Source organism: Serinus canaria, chromosome 11, assembly GCF_022539315.1.
Source record: "Serinus canaria isolate serCan28SL12 chromosome 11, serCan2020, whole genome shotgun sequence".
Lineage (NCBI taxonomy): Eukaryota > Metazoa > Chordata > Aves > Passeriformes > Fringillidae > Serinus > Serinus canaria.
In genome coordinates this window covers 523,988-544,069 of record NC_066325.1, presented here as the reverse complement: position 1 = coordinate 544,069, position 20,082 = coordinate 523,988, and the positions used below count along the sequence as shown (strand labels likewise).

At 41.1% G+C, this 20,082-nt stretch overlaps 1 long non-coding RNA gene across 1 annotated transcript; it reads right to left on the bottom strand.

The window, feature by feature from the left end:
- Positions 1 to 5,946: 5,946 nt before the first annotated feature.
- LOC127060025 (uncharacterized) lies at positions 5,947 to 16,665 on the bottom strand. Its single transcript, XR_007778541.1, has 4 exons — positions 16,545 to 16,665; positions 13,328 to 15,203; positions 11,656 to 11,729; positions 5,947 to 6,035 (listed from the first exon to the last, which is right to left on the bottom strand). It is a non-coding gene; the product is annotated as an uncharacterized LOC127060025 (long non-coding RNA).
- Between the last annotated feature and the right edge of the window lie 3,417 nt (positions 16,666 to 20,082).

The window sequence follows — 20,082 nt, the reverse complement described above, 5'->3', positions numbered from 1 at the left end:
TCAGGAATTATCAAGAGTCTTTAACATTTATACCCAAATCCTTGGATTTTTATTTGTGCACAACTATTCAACTTTGAAACTTCTTACACTATCTTCATTCTTTGGCTGGAGTGTTTCATGGTCATACAGCAAAAAGCACACAATTTGTCAGCTGTATCATTCCTTGAAAGAGTTACGTTGAATCAATTTATATTTAAATCTCTTTCTTTCCATATCCAGAAGAAAAGCTGCTAAACTTCAGAAGTTGGCAAAACAGCCTGTATAATTGAAGTAAAAATTTCCATTTCTTGCTAATTTTAGACAGAGATTTTATTGCTCCCCATTTGAAACATTTATATGCAATGAATACATCAGCTTTTTAAGTAGGATGAGCTGTATTATTTCATTTCAGGCAAATACAAAAATGTAAAGTGTTTCCGCCTTGTAAGCCCTCATTTGCATTTAAAAAGTAATTTTAAGGTAACAGGATTTTGAGGGCAGAATTTAGCCATGGCCTAGCTGTTTGCCAAGGAACGTTCTGTCTCCTACGCAGGCAGGACTTCTGCTCCTTGGTAGAAATGTTACTGAATCCACTAGAGATGACCACAGGAGTCACAATGAGAACATGCAAGGTGATACTGAAATGTAGGAGAGAGGTCAGAAACACAGTCATAAATGGAAATATGTGATGCCTATGAAATTAAAGTGATAGCACTGTGCTAATAAACTACTTGATCAATGCTGAAGGCTGTTTCTATGCAAACGTCTCTTTCATTGGCAGTTGGTAACTTCTCAGCACCTTTTCCATTCTGTTGTTTCCCTTACAATGAAGATGATTTCCAAAAAATGAATATGCAATTAAACAAACAATGGACAATGACCAAACCTGCTTTTAATCCTGTAATAGTTGGTATGTATTCAGAGCATTGTTGTTTCATCTGCCTTGAGTATTCAAAATATTGTACCTATTAGCGAGATGTGCCTGGGCTGCCTATTGTGGCCATTCCATGTGTAGTCATTGATGGCCAGAGCAACACTGGGCTAGGAGTTTATCAGACTTGCAAGTATGCAGTGAGTATTTCCCTGCTAATTGTCATCTCCAAAGTGGCTCTATCATTGTCTGCAGTCGCGTCCCCACAGGATCCAGCCCCTGACCTCAAACTCTGGCTGGAGGTGACTGGGAAAACTCTGCAAATGGCTGGAACTTGGCAAAGTCAAGGCAAAGCTTAGAAAAGATTTTAAAATCGCCTCTCATGTTCAGGTGTCTTTGTCAGCACCTCTAAGCTCCCCCAAGTTAAAGCTGTAATGTTAGTTCAGTTCAGCAATGGGTCAGAAATTTACTTTGCAGAGAAAAGGAAGAGGAGCTCCCATCATCAATCCTGCCTTCAGTTGACGGCTCTGGTCCTTAAAATCTGTTTTACTGTTGCTCCCTCCCCCCCCCACCACCTCCAAATGAGATTTCATTTAATGGAAAAAAGTCCAACCAGTTCATTGAAGCTATTATTGAAAATACTTTAACAAATATCAAGGAAGTTGCATGCTTAATTCCATTAGTTCTCAAATTCCATGCAGTCTAGGGACAAGCGACCTAAATAATATTTATGTTCCTCAAACATAACCACATAACACTGCCAGGAAGATTTAGAGATTGCTGTGGATGAGCTTAATGGGGGAGCCATTGAAGCCAACAGACCCTTCAGTGCCGCGCTGCTGCGTCGAATGCACTTCACTCCCCTCCGAGCGGGGGGGAAGGCAGCCGGGGCTAGCTCGGAGCACAGCAGCAGCTAGCAGCGGGGGGGCACTACCCGGATCCGTCAGGGACGTAGGGGCTGCGCCTTCGGCAGAAGCAGCAACAGTATCGAAAGGAGCGGCAAAGCGGAGAAGCCGGAGAGAAAAGAGGGTCTTAACTCGCCTGGTGCAGTCCAGTGGTTTTAATGTATCATTGTTTCCAGGGAATCCGGCGGGAAAAGACAAGGATAAAAGGGGAGCAGCAGTATATAAAGGGGTGTACAAGAACCAATCGGGGGAAACTGAGGAGGGGAATTCAACATGACTGACAGGGGTGGCAACAAGTGGTACACGAACGAAGGAGGGGCTCAGGGCACCTGCCCAATCACCCCCTGTGGAAGGGAGAAGTTTCTGGAAGGATGGGGGGTTTCAGGAGATGAACGGGGCTCTGGAGGAGGGGAAAGGGGCAGTTGCCAGGGGAACGGGGGTGGAGACAAGGGCTTGGCAGCGAGCCCAGACAGGGAGGATACCATTCGAGGGAAAGGGGGAACCAGGACTGAACCATCGAACTGGGTAGAGGGTTGTAACTGGGGGAAGCATCACAAAAGGGGAGAACAATACAAAACAGGGGAGATAACTCAATTGGGAACTGAACACACACCACAACACTTCAGTAACTATGTATCTGCACCTTGGTAACTATATATAGATATATAGTGTAGTAACTATATATAGTAATACATATATAGTAGTATATATACCTTGGTTTTGGTTTTATGATCATAAAATAGTTTGGATTGGAAGAGACATTGAAGATCATCCAATTCCAACAATATATCATTGTTCCAAAAAATTATTGTTGTACCTTAATAGAGTTCCAATCTGCTCTGGTTTGGTAGAAAATTGTCATATCCTGTATATTTTGAAATAAATAGGCTAAAAATATTGATATCTCTACAATTTCTAATTCATCCTGAGTAAGTATTCCTGCTCTATCCCATGTTTTATCTTAGCCACACGAAAATGAAGGATTGACTTTTCCACAGTCTATCAATAACAGATCTGTGGATATAAAGAGTGAAATTGTGAGTGAGACCCAGTATTTTTATTCCTTTGCAACTGCTAAATCAATATTTGCTTATCCAGCCCAAAATTCATGAGTTCAATATTAAAAAATACTATTACTATACTTACTATTACTATATTTACACTCCATTGGAGCTACAGGAACTTTATAGAGCCATGTCCCCATGCTTGTCTATGAATTTTATAATCCCAAATTGCATTTAACTTCAGTTTAGATAAAATCACAACCAATCAAAAGATATGCCTGGTTCTGGAATGAGTAAATTCTATCTTACTTAAATCCTTAAGATATTTCCATTCCTTACAGTCAAAACAGTATCATGTCACTAATTTAAAGAATAATTTTGTGCATCTTACATTCAGTTGTAACTGTCTATAGCACTTTTCATGGATTTCCATGATAAACCTTAAGCTTAATTTTACTGACAGGAACTGATTGCCTCAGCCATCTTTTCATCAGGCAAACGCAACATTAGCACTTGCACCCTACAAGGAAAAAATGCAAGCAACAGTCTGATTATCCAAAGAAATTACTGTGATTTTATTTTACCCTGTACAGAATTATCACAGCTCTATTAACTGAAAACTCTTTTTGTTCTGTCCGTGCTTGTCAATTAATTGATTTTTTAAATAATATTTCAGGTATTTCTCTTGCCAATTGTAAAAACTATTAGTGTGCTGCTAATGCTTAAAAATCAACCTCCCCATTCAGGAGAATAAACTGAAAAGCTCTTGGTGGGGGGGATTAAAACGTAATTATTTGAAATGTATTGAACACTTCCCTGTTGGTGAATATGTAACATAAAGTCAGATTATTTGGGGATGGAAGGGACCCTAGAGATCATCTCATTCCAACACCATGGGCAGGGACACCTTCACTAGACCAGGTTGTTTGCATAAGTGCCAAAAGGACTCTTTTTGGTTCATTTTCATGTGCATGTTTTAATCCAGCTTGGAAAAGTGACAATCCTAGGAAAGCGAAGATATTAGGTCTGAGTATAAAAAAACAGCTAAACTAACATCTTGTGTATGTTTGGAGTAACAAGAAAGCATTGGTAGAGTTCTGCTTGGAAAAGGAAATCAAATCAGCCTTCTCAGGAGACAACATAGATATTTCTTTTAATGGAAGCTCAATACCTTTAGACTAACTGAAGCTAAGGAAAAGCCTTTTCATTAAGGATTATCTGTCTCGTTTGCAGAGACTTTACTGAAGAGTAATGAATTTATTGAAAAGTCCATGTAAGCATCAAGCTAAAAATTGTGGTTCTAAGGCAGGGCAGCTGATCCTCTCCCTTGGAACCCACTGCTGCCATATGCATCTAATCCTTAGCAGAGGAGCTAGTTTGTGGAGAACTCTTCTCTGAATGGGGAACTCACAAAGGAAAGCTGGCCTGTGCTTCCAAGCAGGAAGTGAAGGCAAAGTCAGTTAGTGAGTTGCTGTCAGTTTTCATGGAAGCTGTGGACTCAAAAGACCTTTTTCAGAAACTGGGGTCAAACTCTTACTTAAAATTCATTTTCCTATGCACTGTTTTTCTTAGGAAAAAAAAAAAAACATTGAATTTTTCTTTATTGCACTTGCTATTTCCCTTTTGATTCCGTTCCAAAAACATATGGTTGAACAGCTTTCCTGTTTCTTCCCAACTTATTTACCATGGAAGCGCACTGAACACCAGCACAAGGCATCGGCAGACAGCCCGGGGGTGAAACCTTCCAGCTTTATCCATTCAGGATCATACTCCCACGGCATCCCCCTTGGTGCTTCCAGAGAAACCTCCTCCAGAGGCTGTGTTATCCTTGGGAAGGGTCATTCTGGGTCCCTGGGAAGGGAGGAGTGGGTGGAGGTGGTTTGCCAGCACTGACCATGGAAATGAAGCCCTGAAAACAAGGACTCCCCCCTGGGAACTGTTCTGCGCTCTGTGGTCACAGGAACTGGGAAGTGCCAGCCAGCTGCTCCTCACGTGAATGGAGGGGGCCGAAAGAGCGGCCACAGCCCGGCTCTCTTCGCGAGACTGCCGGGGTAGCGGTGTCCCTGTGGGTGACGCAGACGGGTGCAGGCTGCGAGATCCCAGGGCGAAGGAACAAGAGAGTGAACATTTGCATGGGTGCCAAGGAAGCTTTATCCCCAGACGGAACCAAGGAGAAGCATCGTGGGGGGAGCGGGGGTGGTCTGGGAAGGCTATTATAAGGGAAGTGGGCATAAGGGGTGGAAACATAAAGCGACCAGTAAGCAAAGGTAAGAGGAGGAGTACAAGACAAGGCAGAACCAATGAGGATTGTGCAGGGGAGGGAAGAAGCCTCGGAGGCAAATCATGGATCAAACTAAGGGTAACTGACACAGAATTTTCTCAAAAGATAAGGGGGTGGTCAAGATTACAGACAGGGGTAGTGGGCAGCACCATGAGGACTGACACAGGCATATAAGGGCATAAGGGGAGGAGCAGAGGAGCAATCACTTTGAGGGGCAACTCAGCGGCAGAAAATCGGGGTAAACAACGAAGGGAGAAACCATCCTGAGGGACTTCAACGGGGGGTACAGAGGGTTAAACCAATTTTTTTCTGAACAACAATAAATGACTATCCTATATAACCAAATTAACAATGTAGCATATTATATAGATAATTCATGCTATATATAGGTGTATAAAATATTGTAAAGATCCGACATATGCTTGTGACTACCATAAGCCGAAGGCAGAGTTCTTTTCTATTCAAACAGTTCCCGGACATCGTCCAGATAAAATCAAGTTTTCTACTGCTCTGGCCAGGAGCGAAGTCCATGCAAGCAGTTCCAGGACATCGGGACATCATCTTTCAGATAGCATCGAGTCCGTTAAGGTATGAATGGGACCTTCCCTCAATAAGCACCAATTTCTCAGGAATGTCAGACACTCACGAGAGCCTGTACCTGGAGAGATTGCATCAAAACCGACACGTCCCTGTTACACGTGAAAGAAGGCTACCCGGAAGCTCAGACGAGCCATTTGGACTTCTGGACTAACTTTTGTATATGTTTGAATCTGTATAGTCCCGGTTATACATATGAAGGGACATACAGTAGTCTGTTGTCATTTCTGTCTCTGGCAGAATAAATGGTATATAAGCTGGCTGCAGGAAGCAGTTGGGGTGAACCACCTCGGAGACGCTGACACTGTCAGATGAATCCAGGTTCACCCAGCGCCGACTCCCAGGGCTGACACTGTCTTAGCTGTGGTGTTTTTTTGCAAATCCATTTTGTTGTCGATCTAAAAAATTTTTAGATTTTTTTTTTTAAATTTGGCTACCGATCTGATCATTTACAACAACATCACTTAAAAAACACAAGACACCACAGTGTTCCACACCAGAAGGACATCTCACAAAGGGGGGAAGCATCCCAAGAAATCAGGTGCAACTGCTGGGCTGTTTCCTTGGGAATTGTGGCAGATGGAAATGGAAAATGACTCTGCAGAAGCAGCAGAGCAGATGGCAATAATTTACTGCCATGGCCTGCCCAGGGTCAATAAAAACCAGAAACAAAGAAGAAAAACCTGTTGGTAAACATAAATTCTTTCTGATAATTAAAAAAAACAAAACAAAACAAAAAACAAAAAAACAAACAAACAAAAAAAAAAACCCAAAAAAAAAAAAACCAAAAAACAAAAAAAAAACCCAAAAAAAGAAATTCTGGCTTGATATCATAAGAATTACCCCAAAGTTCCCCAAACTAGAATGATTCAAAAAACTGTATGTAGCTTAATATAACTTGTATTTATCTAAAGACAAAATACTGGAGCTATTGTTTCTGCCCTTTTCAGTTTCTAAATACTGAAAAATTTCACCTGGTAAAAGTCAGGAGAAAGAGAAATATTCCATCCTCAGCTGAATGAGAGTTCTTTTGTCTGAAATCAAGTTGTCCCCTTAATTGCCTGAGAATTTCCTCAGAGGCCTAATATTATTTATATTTAATCCATAGAATTCTCAAAAATCCAAATGTTTGCGGTAATGCTCTATTGACCCTAATCTTTAATATCTACAGATATTCTGTATTGATTTCAGTAAGTCCACATGATCTCTTTCCCCCTGCTCCCTGATGTGGAAAGAAACACTCAGTTATTCCTTCTCTTGGTCAAATTCAGCCTGATTTTCTTTCTCCTTTAAATTAGCAGCTGTAGAAACATGTAATATATAGCAGTATTTAAAATTATATAATTGCATTAACAAAGCTTAAGTGGATCCAGTCTTCCCAACAGAGTAAAAGAAAACACTGAAATTTTATTTTTACTATTGGCCTCATGTAGTGAGACCAAAACTTCCAGGAATGAGGTGATATTTTGATAAAAGTGTCCCTGTAACTTTTGTTTTACTCCTGAATGATGAAAACTCTCTGGAATAAAGCAGAGGTAATCTGTGCATTTGAAAACTCTGCTGTGAGGCTGGACAAACACTGGGAAACAACACATAAAAATAACTTTCTCAGAGGAACTTCTTGATGTCTTCATTTTTAAATTATTAGTTAAGATTTTTACCGAGCAGGCATTTGGCACTTTAATGTTTTTGTCAAAAAATTAAGGTTCTGAGAATTTTAATCTTAGCTCAAGCTTGGTGTTCAGCCTAGGCCAAAAATCCTTCAATCTGTAAGTAATTTTGATAGGAATAATCTGATTTGTGTCAAGGATTTTGTGTGACTCTTTTTTTTCCTTACATGTTTTACTCAAACATGTAAGGAAAAAAAAGAGTCACACAAAATCCTTGACAATTCCTCCTCAGCTAAAGTAACAGCTGTTACTGTTCCCCCTTGGATCTGGAGAAGGGTTCATTCTCAATTCTGATATGAACTTGTAGCTTCCAAAATTCCTAAAGCTTTAGTGTAATATAAATTGAAGTTATTACGTCAGTAGTGAAAATAATATTTATCCATTCAAATACCTATATAATTTGTTTGGTTCTTTCTCAACATTTGATACAAACACCTTATTGCTATCAAAATTATAAAGCCTCTTTCTGAGGATTTGAATTTGTTACTGTGGTTTAAAACACAGGTTAGAGCCAGACCAGACAAAAGCACCAGTGGTATGTAAATATAGAAAGAAAAGTAATGCATTCTATTTTTTTTATATTTATTCTCTTCCATGATTTGTGGTTCCATCCTTTCCCAACATCAAAGATTCTGTTGGAAAAACCTCACAGAATCATTAAAATTGGAAAAGAGCTACAAGGCCAAGTCCCATCTGTATCCAATGCCCACCTTGTCCCCAGCCCAGAGCTCTGAGTGCCACCTCCAGCCCTTCCTGGGACACCTCCAGGGATGGACACTCCAAAGCTCCCTGGGTAGCCCCTGCCAAGGCCTGAGCACCCTTTCCATGGGGAAATTCCTCCTGGTGTCCACCCTGAGCCTGCCCTGGCCCAGCCTGAGGCCATTTCCCCTTGTCCTGTCACTTGTGGTTTGGGAGAAATATCCAATCCCAACCACATTACATATTAAACTGGGTTGGTGATTTCATGGATCACTTGTTAATTTATTTTTTTTAAATAAGATTATGTTTTGCTTGTTGAGCCCTTGCAACATTCAGATTCACAAGTTTCTCCTTACACAGACACCAGTGCCTGGCATTGATGCTCCTAAAAGTTCTTTCCCACATTTCAGTATTAACGCCCTGTATGACTTGGGCAATCAGTAGCCAATGAGAGCATTCTGGTCATGTGGCTGCAGTTAGGCCAGCAGCCTAAGAGTTAAAGAAAAAGGCCCAGGTTAATGTTGCTTCTCTCTCTTGGACTGCATGAAGCTTTTTTGGAATGTTATTCAAAGACTAACCCTGTCCTCAGCTCATTTTTTAAAGGAAAGTTTGCAGTACTTGAACCTGTCTGCTTCAAGCCTTGATTAATGTCATTAGCTGCTGTTCTCCCTCTCTCCTCATAGCTGCCAGATGGAATGGTGAAGATTATTCTGCATCACTTAATTGGAGTTTATAATTAAAAAATAGTGAGTGCTATGGACTCTGTTTTGCCCCTTTGATCCCAACACAGACAAACAAGTTTCTCTAATCAGTAATTCCCCCATGTCCCATCTCAGAGCCTGCCTGAGCTCATATGCCTCTCATCTTGCTGTATATGTTCTTTTTGCACCATTCTCCAAAACTGTGGAGACTAATTCTGGTCATACATGTTTTTTCCTTTTAAAAAAGTCATCCTACATATGGAAATGCAGCTCTTTCTATGTCCTCCTGTGCATACCTCCCACAACACGCAGCAAAATAGCAGTGTGTGCCCAAACCACACATATGGCTCCTGGAAAGTCAGCTCCAGGACTTTGGGAAGTTCAGCTAAGAATTAGTTTTGAGAAGTGACTTTCTGCATCATTTTTGGAGGACAGCCAAACTGAGCAAAGGCAATTATACCTCTGCTTCTGTTTGTAGCAGCAAAGTGTGTGTGCACACACAGAAACGGGCATAAAAGTTTGAACAGTGCTTTTAAAGCAACTGCTTCTACCTTTTGCTATGTAAACAGTACCACTGCAGTCAGAAGTAACATAGGAAGAGCTCAATATGCATCAGTTGTAACAAATGGGTGGTTCAGGCCTCTATTTCCTTTTTGAGCTTGCAGTGCATGCCACAATGACAGAATATTCTCATACATGTAAAATCTGCAGTGAAAATGGGCCACAATGACTGAAATGTTCTCCTCCAGAAAAAGCGACAGAAATATGAAAAGTACCATCACTGGCTTTAGTGTTGTGTTGCCAAAAGGCTGCTGTACTGCACTCTGATTTGTTGGCATAAATCAGTGTGGCTCTGACAGAAATTGTTCCCCGCCAGGGTGGGCAGGCCCTGGCACAGGGTGCCCAGAGCAGCTGGGGCTGACCCTGGATCCCTGGCAGTGCCCAAGACCAGGTTGGACATTGGGGCTGGGAGCAGCCTGGGACAGTAGAAGGTGCCCCTGCCCATGTTATTAGAGTTTCTTCCCAAAAATGGCACTATGAGACACTTTTCGTTTTTGTTAAGCAGGCCCATGATTTATGTGCTGCATTTTTAATCATGTCATATTTCTCATGGAAGCATTTCCCTCCTGCTTCCCTTGAATTTGCCTCATACTAATTCATCTCTTCTACAGTGAGTTTTATTATTCATGAAGGAGAGTTGCTTCAAAAGAAGCAAGAGCTGAAGTTTTGAATGTCATATGGAGCTGTGGAAAGGCTGGACAAGGATCCACAACTCCAGAAGAAACACCAAGTAATCCCTTGCAGGCCGAGAGGAAGCCTGAGATCTCTTAAAGACTTTAGGGTTGAGAAGACAACTGTATCCATCAGTTCATGTTCCTTTCACAGTGTCAGGAGACTACAATGGAAAATCAAATCCATAGATTTTTCTGAAAAAATTTGGTCTTAGAAAAGCTTTCCTGTGTTGTACAAATAAATAGAAGAAGCAGATGAAGTCTAGAAGAAGAGATGCTCAGCAACCCTGTCCCCACAGGTTCTCCACACCTCAGTGAAGTACTGCCCCAAAATAGATTTATTTGTACATATTTAGGGCCAAAACAGATATTATTTTCATCACAATACAGAAAAAATAATTTGAAACTGCTGAAATATAACTCAGCAGTACAGTTTCTACAGAAAGTTTTTCAGCTTTTGGCTGTGATATTTAGTGTTGTCCAAGTGTAACGGTGAGATAATTGAGATTCAAGTCTGTGTGTGTGTCCTAGGGTGACTGTTATCCCCATTCGTGTGTGTGTAATTTATGCTGGATATTATGTTCTGTGCCTTTAAGACTGGCAGAGTGAAAGTTTTGTTTTGTGTCTCTTATCAGCCACTTGGCAAGACATCCAGATAGCACCAGTTCATACTGCTGGTTTTTTGCTTTTGCCCTGCTTTTTGCCTTTGCTCTTGCTTCTGCTTTGCTTCTGCTTTGCTTGCTCTTGCTCCCCCCCCACCCCCCCTTCTCATTAGTTACTTTAGCTAAACAGTCCAAATTCCTTTCTGGACTGCTTCCCCTCCCCTGTGTGGAAAGAACCCACTACGGAACCACCGATTTGGAACCACCAAGCAGCTGCCCCAGCGCCGGAGGGACTGATAACAGCGACCACCCCCCAGGAGAGACTTTTCTGAATTTGTCATCTCTCTCAGAGCAGTGAAGGAGTGGTGTCATCCGGTATTGTTCATTGTGTGTGCTGGGGGGTGCTTGTCAAATAAACAGGTTCTTTCCACCTCTCTCTGAGGAATTCTTCCCGAACCGGTTGGGGGGAGGGGCCGTGTAGGTTTGTTTTTTTTGGAGAAGCCCTTTTTTGGGGATTCTCTCCCAAATTTGCCCTAAACCAGGACAGTATGTAATTATCTAAATCCATAAATTATAGTCCAAAAAGGTAATAAAACCAGTCATTTTGAAGAGCACCCAACAGAGCCCAAAATTTTCTGCTGTTGCTGTGCTCAGGATCAGCAGTACACAAAAGTCAAAATGCTGGTTGACAAGGGATGCTGCTCATCATCATCCAGACTAAAGCAAATTATTTGACAAAACAAGGTACCTTTCATGTTACACTTGTGGGGTTTTGCAAAAAAAAAACCAAACAAAACAAAACAACCCAAACAAACAAAACCCAAAAAAACAAACAAACAAACAAAAAAACAAAACCAAAAACTCTGGCAACTTGTAAAGAAGGGGAAAGCAGAAATAGGGAATGACTACTGATTCCCCCCTTGGAAAGAGTTGGATCTGGCTAGAAGCAGATTTCTTCTGAAATTACTGTTATTTCAGCATTTTATGTTTTTCTGTGAACAGCTATGATTGATAATATGATTCAGAAAAAACCTATACTTAGCAGAGAGCGTGTTTCTTTATCATTAGGGCTTTTCTTTCCAGTTAAGACCACAGTTATGACGGAGGTACTTACTTTTTTATTTATTTCAGTGCTTTTCCTTTTGCTCTTCTGTTCTCATATGTTTTTTCTTTTGTAAATTTTAAGGTCTGTAAAATAGAGTTTTATAAGGAAGAGAGCGTGGAAGTAGATGGCTGGAAATATGTCTTTATTTCATGTGTCTGTCATCCAAAGCTGAAAAACAACTGCTGCACTTTTTTGAGTACACACCTCCGTATTTTTATGAGGGACAGGAACAAACTGTATTGCTGTGGTCATTCTTTGTGAATGACAGCACTCAAAAAACCTAATGAATAGTTTAGCCAAAAAAAGCTTCATAGTGCCATAGTGAAGGCATATTAAGAAACCAAGTGTGCCCCTCCTTGTTCCTCTAGACATACCTGCCAAATCAATGGATTTGGGGCACAAGATTCCTCTTTGGAAGTCATGTGGAAAATAGTGTCAGTGCTTATTAAACTGCAATCTGCATCAAATATTAAATTATAATATCTTAGAATCATTGAAGAGAATCATGGAATGGTTTGGGTTTGAAGGACCTTGAAGTTCTCATTCCACCCCTGCCATGGGCAGGGCCATCTTCCACTGTCCCAGGCTCTCCAAGCCTCAATGTCCAGCCTGGCCGTGGGCACTGCCAGGGATCCAGGGGCAGCCACAGCTGCTCTGGGCACCCTGTGCCAGGGCCTGCCCACCCTGCCAGGGAACAATTCCTCATTCCCAATCTCCCACCCAGCCCTGCCCTCCGGCAGTGGGAGCCATTCCCTGGGTCCTGTCCCTTCATCCCTTGTCAATTGTCTCTCTCTGTCTTATATGTCATATACTCTTTGTCTCTTTTTAGAATGTGAGAGATAAAATTTTTAAATAAATGTTGCTTGCTAGCTCATTAAAGTTGCTCAGAACGCTGGACAACTGCAGATCCATCATTCCTCATTATACAGATCTAAATTTCAAATGGCCAAATGCAAAAGGTAAGAGCACATATTGAAATTCACACCATTTAATAAACCTGAAATTATCTCACTAGAAATAAATGTGGTTTTTTCACCCAACTCAATGATACAGTATTTCACACACAGAATTTCTGTTTAATGGCACCTAATGCATTTCACAAAGGGACACACAGCAGCAATATTTAAATGACAATTAATTAATGAATTGCTGCATTAGGATTGAAGCACATACAGGTTACTTATTCCAAGAGACAGGGGCTTAAGAGGGACTGTGATGTGAACTCTGAAGTGTTTCAAGGTAGCACTCTCTTCACCCCAGAGCCTAGCATCTATGGTTTCTAAATTGTTGCCTGTTGCAATCATATCTTTATTGTGACTCCCAAAATTAAAATAAGCAGCACCTTTTTTTGGTCAGATTTTGAGTCCGTTCATAACAGCTGGGACTCAAAATATTGTAACTGTTGCCTTAGCTACAAGTCCAGCTAAGAGGCCTTTTTAAATGGTCTTTTAAGTTCTAGGAAAGGCAACAGAAAACATGCCTATGGGATATAAGAAGCTCTGAGACTTCTTCAGAAGTGAGATTCAATATGCACTTTTTTTTTGTATCTTTTTTATCTTTTTGCTCTTCAAAATGTTTTTGAGCTGCTAAGCAGGTCTTACCCAGCTGAGCGGAACATCTGGCACCTCACTGCGGGCTACAGGTGATGGAGAACCAGACTGAAACAGATGTGGCCACTTACCTGCATCAGCACTCCTGCTGTAGTCAGGGCTCCTAAGGCATTGAAGGAAACACCACACAGTCTTTCTGAGAAATTCTGAAAAGTTACATGGAGCTAGCAGAGATTGACAAATTCTGGTATCTGAGGAATAAAAAACCCAAAACGTGTATTGTTATTGATTGAATTGCCCTGTCCTCACTACAGCAATATTTCATAGAAGTGCAAGAAATATCTTTACTTTGCTCATTATAATATAATGTGCACAAATCTTTTATTTAAAATCCCTCAGTAAAAGCTTCTGCATAATTAAAGTTCCTAATGCTTAAATACTCTTTTTGCATAATCATACAAATCCCACCTACGATTGGTCCTCTTGGCTTTGAGAATTAGGAGAAAACACTACAAGGCAAAACATGATTTTTAACAGACTGTGATGTAATGAGTTTCTGTGAGAAAGCCTTCCATTGTCTAACTTATTTTAAACAGCGCTGTTTTTTATGGAATAACAATAGAATTTCTTACACGGATTTGTGGCAGCTTTTAAAGTATCATAATGCATAACATGCATTTTTTACTATATGTGTTTTTAAACTGTTGTTTAAAAACACAAATAGAGAAACAAATAGGCCCAACACATTCACCTAACTGCTCCTTATATGAAAATCACATTGGAAAAACTCAGTTTTTGTAAACCTTCCCAAAGATGAAATATAAGAACCAGGTAAATTTGTGCTTTGTTACCTAGGGATGAGCTTCTTACCACTGATATGTCTAAAAAATACACTTTTTATCAGCTGCTAAGACAATAACTTTGGTATGATCCGAGGTCCTGTATGCATGTGGCATAAAATATGGAAAACACACTTTTGTCACTTTCAATCACTAGTACTTCTTACTTTTGGTAAGTAAATTTTTTCTTCTATGCTGGGAAGTGCCAAACAGTAGAGAAAGAATCAGAATGGACTCTCTCCTCACTAGCCATGAAAATGGGCATTTCCTTTCCGCTACAAATACTTCAGGAACACCCTGCTCTGTAAGCCTTCTGACCATCCTGCTCTCAAAGTGACAGTAAATGGTTGCAATTCTCATAGATTAGGGAAATTTCAGAAAATAGACACCCTCACTGATTATTTTGATCACACAGTGTTCTGGGTTACTTTCCTTGCAGTACAACGATATCTGAGCATTCCCCAAGGCATTAAATTGGGAAATTGTGCTAATATGGGCAATGAAGAGAGCAAGAGCCTGGGTGATCCCTGTTGTCCTGTAAACATGGACTTCAACACAGTCTTTGTTTGGGAAGACAAGAGGAAATATCCTGGTCCAAGATTTTCTGTTGCAACAGTTCCTCTCCTTGGTTGGTCCTCATTTATTCCCATTGTTAAAGAGAATTTGGGAGAAAATACTGGTCTGGGAAAAGGGTGCTCAGATACCCCAAAGGAATCTATGAGCAATGTGCATAAATCCACTTGGAGCTTAACACTCCTGGGAGTCGGATAATTCTTTCCAGTAGACTGCTGACATTGGCAGGAAAGCCTCAGCTCAGTGTGTGAAAGAAGAGGAGAGCAAGGCCCCTTGTGGGAGCAGCCCAGTCGAACTCTGCTTCCTTCGGGTGTCTGCACAGAAGGCTGAGTCATTTTCCCAGCTAATCAGTGGATAAATCCTTGTGATAAAGAGGCCATCCCACAGCAGCTCAGGAGCATTCCTCCACATGCTCCACTTGTATCCAGGCAACAAGAACAGCAGGGCCAGCTGGAAGCAGAGGTGGGATGTCAGGGTAGGGATATGGGCACAATTTCTCTGATAAGTGCAGAGAGGGTGGAGGGCAAAGATAGGGTATTGATTAACATTTGAATCCATTAGCATACTCAAATAGTTCAGCTTCTTGTTTGAGGTGCTGTATAAAGACACAAATGAGAAAATGTTTTAGGTGAAGAATTAACTGTAAAATTCCATCTCCTTGCTATATGTATTTAATCTTTCCCTTTGCTCTTCTGTTCACCAGCCCTCCTAATTTGTATTTCTATTGAATATTGACTTTGTTATAAGTTCAGCCCCCTGTGTTAGCCAAGACTGTAGGACCAGATGGCAGAAATTTAGGTACACACTATCCAGCTGTTAGCAAAGGTATTTTGGTTTCCTACGCATTATGGAATATTAATTATAGCCAGATCAGATAGAACAAGGAGGATAGCAATTTTTCAAGCATGACTGCAGTGAAAAATAGTGACAGGTATCTCCTTCCATGAAGAAAATATTTTAATACCATCTCTATTTCATCACAGAGACAATTCAAAATCAATGGAAACTTAGTTTGATACCCAGAGATCCTTTGGAAAATTACAGATCAGGCTTGATATTGTGTAACAGAGAACAGAAATCCCAGTTAGCAAAGCAAACACATTGGCAGTGTCACACATCAGCAAATAAAATGGTTCCATTTAAAACATTTAGTTCATGTAATGTAGATCTCAGTTTTATTTAATTCAGTTGTCAAAATAGTTCTCCAGAATGGAAACAATTTTTTCTCATTTTGAGAAAGAGCTAGTGTGTAAAAAACTCTTAGCAAAGTACTTGTAATAAGAAGCCAGGAGATTGTTTCAGGTTGATATTAAATAGCTTTATTTCATATAAAATATCCTTTTTGCCTATCAACAATAATCTGAAATCAAAAGAATAAACCCAGATGGTGGAATTTACCTCCATTACTTTGGAAACAAAATAAAGGAAGTACTTGGGTAAGTACTGAATTAACTGGGGGGGACCATTTCCTGCCATGCTTGTGGAGTGAGAGGGATCTCCAGAAATCCCCTCACCTCAGCAGCAGGTCAGCTCAGCAGGGAGCAAACTCCAGAGCTCTTAGGGAGATATCTCTTCACCTTTGAGTCACTTTCTCTCCAAATATGCATCACTGCTAAATGGTTGAAAATGCATTTCGTTTTTATTTCATCCAGTGGGTTAAAACATTTAGGTGGATTAGAGAGTAATTTCCTTAACCCAGCTGTGGCATTAGGTTCTAATGGCATTCTGGCTGTGTGACTGGAAGACAGAAAAGCACAGTTCAGATGGAATCGTGCCTGTGGCAACAGAAAACAGTCTGGAGGGTTAAGATTTAGGTGGGAAAACAAAGCCAGCTAATCAAAAAGTGCTGAAGCAGCATAAGTACAAAAGGGGCTACTCATACTCTAGGAATTGTGCTGCTCCATTGCTTATGTCACAAAGTTTTAAGTATGCATACCTTGGACTCATCCCACAGAAGTTCATCCTAATTAACTCCTGATGGATCTATTTTCAGCAGAGCGCAGGTGACCAAGCCTGCAGTTCAAGCCCAAAACAACGGGTTTATAACCAAAAAGCTGCAGACAAAATACAGGAAAGCAGCCCAGATATCCTTAGACAAAACCTCTAAAGAACAATGGTGACATGAATTACTCTTAATAGAAACATTGAAATGATTCACCAAAAAAAGGTATTGACAATAAAAATGGGACTTGGTGCAGATTTATATTCTCAATAGTTTGAATTTTTGAGCAGAGCTGGAATTGTTCTTTCTGGTTCAAGAAACCATGCAGGGCAGCAAGCTGCTCTACCCACAGCAGAGGTTCTTCACCTGAGTCAGGGCAGCCCCTGGGATCAGTCCAGGCTCAGGCTGAGCAGCTGGAGCAGCCCTGGGAGAGCCCTGGGGGAGCTGTGAGGCAGAGCTGGCCCTGCCCCAGCGGCGCCCTTGGGACCCCAAAGCCCTGTCCTGGGCTGAGCCCAGCGTGGGCAGCAGGGGAGGGGATTCTGCCCCTCTGCCCCTCTGGTGAGACCCCACCTGCAGAGCTGCCCCAGCCCTGGGCCCAGCACAGCAAGGAGCTGGAGCTGCTGCAGAGAGCCCAGAGGAGGCACCAGGATGAGCAGAGAGATGGAGCAGCTCTGCTGGGAGGAAAGGCTGGCACAGCTGGGATTGTTCACTGCACAGGAGAAGCTTTGGGGTGAGCTCAGTGTGGCCTTGCAGGGCCTGGAAGAGCTGCAGGAAAGATGGAGACAGACAATTGCCAAGGGCTGGAGGGACAGGACCCAGGGAATGGCTCCCAGTGCCAGAGGGCAGGGCTGGGTGGGATATTGGGAATGAGGAATTGTTCCCTGGCAGGGTGGGCAGGCCCTGGCACAGGGTGCCTAGAGCAGCTGTGGCTGCCCCTGGATCCCTGGCAGTGCCCAAGGCCAGGCTAGACACTGGGGCTGGGAGCAGCCTGGGACAGTGGGAGGTGTCCCTGCCATGGCAGGGGTGGGATGTGATGATGTTTAAGGTCCCTTCCCCCCAAATAATTGTATGAATTCATGGAGTGAGATATTGCACTCCCATTTTCCTGTCAGTAAAATGTCAGGGCTGGATTTAATTTTGTAAATTGACCTGTCTACTGACATTTGAGATACCCTAAGGACCCCTGCCCATCCAGACTGGAATGGTTGTCTAATACCTGCATCACACCTGCCAAAAACTTCAGACCCTTGCTGAAGTTTTGGATATCACAAAATCTCAGCATGCCACTAAACCCTAATGACTCAGCTTCTAATCCCTAAGTCTTTTAGCTTTCTGTCCTTGAGATTCTCAATTTACTAAAGTTACTACATGCAATGTAAAAGTTAAAATAGTACTGAACAACTTGGACAACAATTACAGAAAGAAAAAGGAATATCAAACAGAAGGAGAGTCAAATGAACCTCTACAATGAGTATTTCCAAAATCTAAAGCTCAAGTTATACTTGAGCTTTAGATTTTTAGACATTAACTGAAGAAATAAAAAGGTAAAAAGTGAAAGTGTATGTGGGTAATTTCTGAATAGAAGCACAGTTAATTCCAGAAATATAGTCCATGGAAACAGTCCAAAAATCTAGGCTGAATTATCAGATACTACTTTTACATTTGCAGCCTATTTTTCATGATCAGTGACAGAAAGTATGAATTAGTTTATTTTTTTTTCTTGTCAAACTATTTGCTTAGATTTTAAAGGAAGGAAATAACCATTGTCAGTCATATGAATTGAGTATATCATTATGTACAAGCAGGCTTTAAACAGCAAAATATGATCATGTTCGAAGAGGTTGCTTACCTACCAATTTTGTGAAAGTCATTACTTGAATATCCTCTGACTGATACCCCAACAATGCATCTCATCTTACACTTTGGATTGCATAATTTTCCTTGTGAGTCTCACAAGTGGAGAAAAAAAGCTCAGAAAGTTTTCTTTCACATTTTCTGTTAAAAAACCAACATTTAAAATTTCTGTTTCAAGTGTTTTCTATTTAAAAGCTTTTTTTGAAGTTAATAGAAGTGCAAGAGTTCTTCTGTAGACATTTTACGGCTTTTAAATTTTTTTTTTTTAACAGCAGACCTTCACTCAGTGAATTTTCTCCCAAATAGAGCTCCAAAATAAATTGGTTCCTGAGGGTCAATTCTTCCTGTTATCTGTTGTGCAACACCATCAAGGATAAGTTCCTTCCAAAACAATTTTAACATCCTTCTCTTCTTCAGTAAGACTTTGGATACCATATAATTGATAGCATTTCTAATGTAAAGAGAAGGTTCTGAAAACATTGAGCTGGCACCAGTGGCTTCCTTTGCCTGGCTAAAATGACCAGCAGTTTATTAGCAGGGTTTGACCCAATAAACTTTCGTTTATTTCTATTTAACAGCCTCTAACTTTTCCAGACTTTTTCAATAAATTGGTAAATTGTATTTGGAATAATTTGTGTAATATTTCTTAACACAAGCTTAAGTCAACCTGGCAAAAAAAAAATAGTGGGAAAATGGGAGAAAAAAAATCCCTCAACTGAAGGAATGTAAATTTTTTTGCAATTTTTGTTAAACCAAGAATTGGAACAAAGTCTTGCTCATAAGTAAGGTGTATAAAGCATCATCTCTAAAGCTCCTAACCTGGTGCAGACTTTGCACCATTAAGCAAAATATCCCATTTTGGCTGTGCTGGGTTCACACATGCTGGGAGGGGGAATGAGAGAGAGGGTAGGGGAGAGAGAGAGAAAGCCCTTGGTGGTAATTAAAAAGAAACAGATGACAAGGTAGTTTTGTGTCTGGCTTTTTGCCCTGGTTGTTGTTTCTATTCCAAGCAGCAGCCCTGTCCCAGACCAGGGAGTCCCTGAGACCTTTTGTGTTCCTCCAGCTGGAGTGAGACACAGACCCTTCCCTCTTTTTGAGGAGCCGGTCTGGCTCAGCTCCAGAGCAGGATTCCAGTTCTGCACAAATCTATTTACTCTCCTGGGACCAGAAGCTATTGTGAAAAACAGCTGACACAGCTCACACCATTGCTGCTATTCCTGGAAGGCATTGCTTGGTATCTGTCTGAGGTAATATTTTGGAACCTGGTGCACCTAGACAAGAAGCTTCCCTTGCACACTGCCTCAAATGCTTTCCATAAAGTAACCTAGATTAAAAAAAAAAAAAAAAAGGTCAGCCTTGAGCTTACATGGCTACATAAAGTCACAGCCCCTTAATTAGGTGTCTTATTAGACACTACTGACTCTCGTGCCCTTTCTGAAACTCTAACATCAAATACACACCAGAAACTTCTGAGTATGACAGAAATGGAATCACCTCTCTCATTTTGGAAGCATTAACTACTGGTGATAGGGGGTTGTACTCTGCTGAAAGAGGTGTGTGCAAGCAAAGGCTGAAGTGGAAGTAATCAGTCCATTAAATCTTTCACACAGAAGTATTTCCCTTAGATTAAACACATGATATCCCTTTCAACCCAAGCTGGACAAAAAGAAGCAAAATT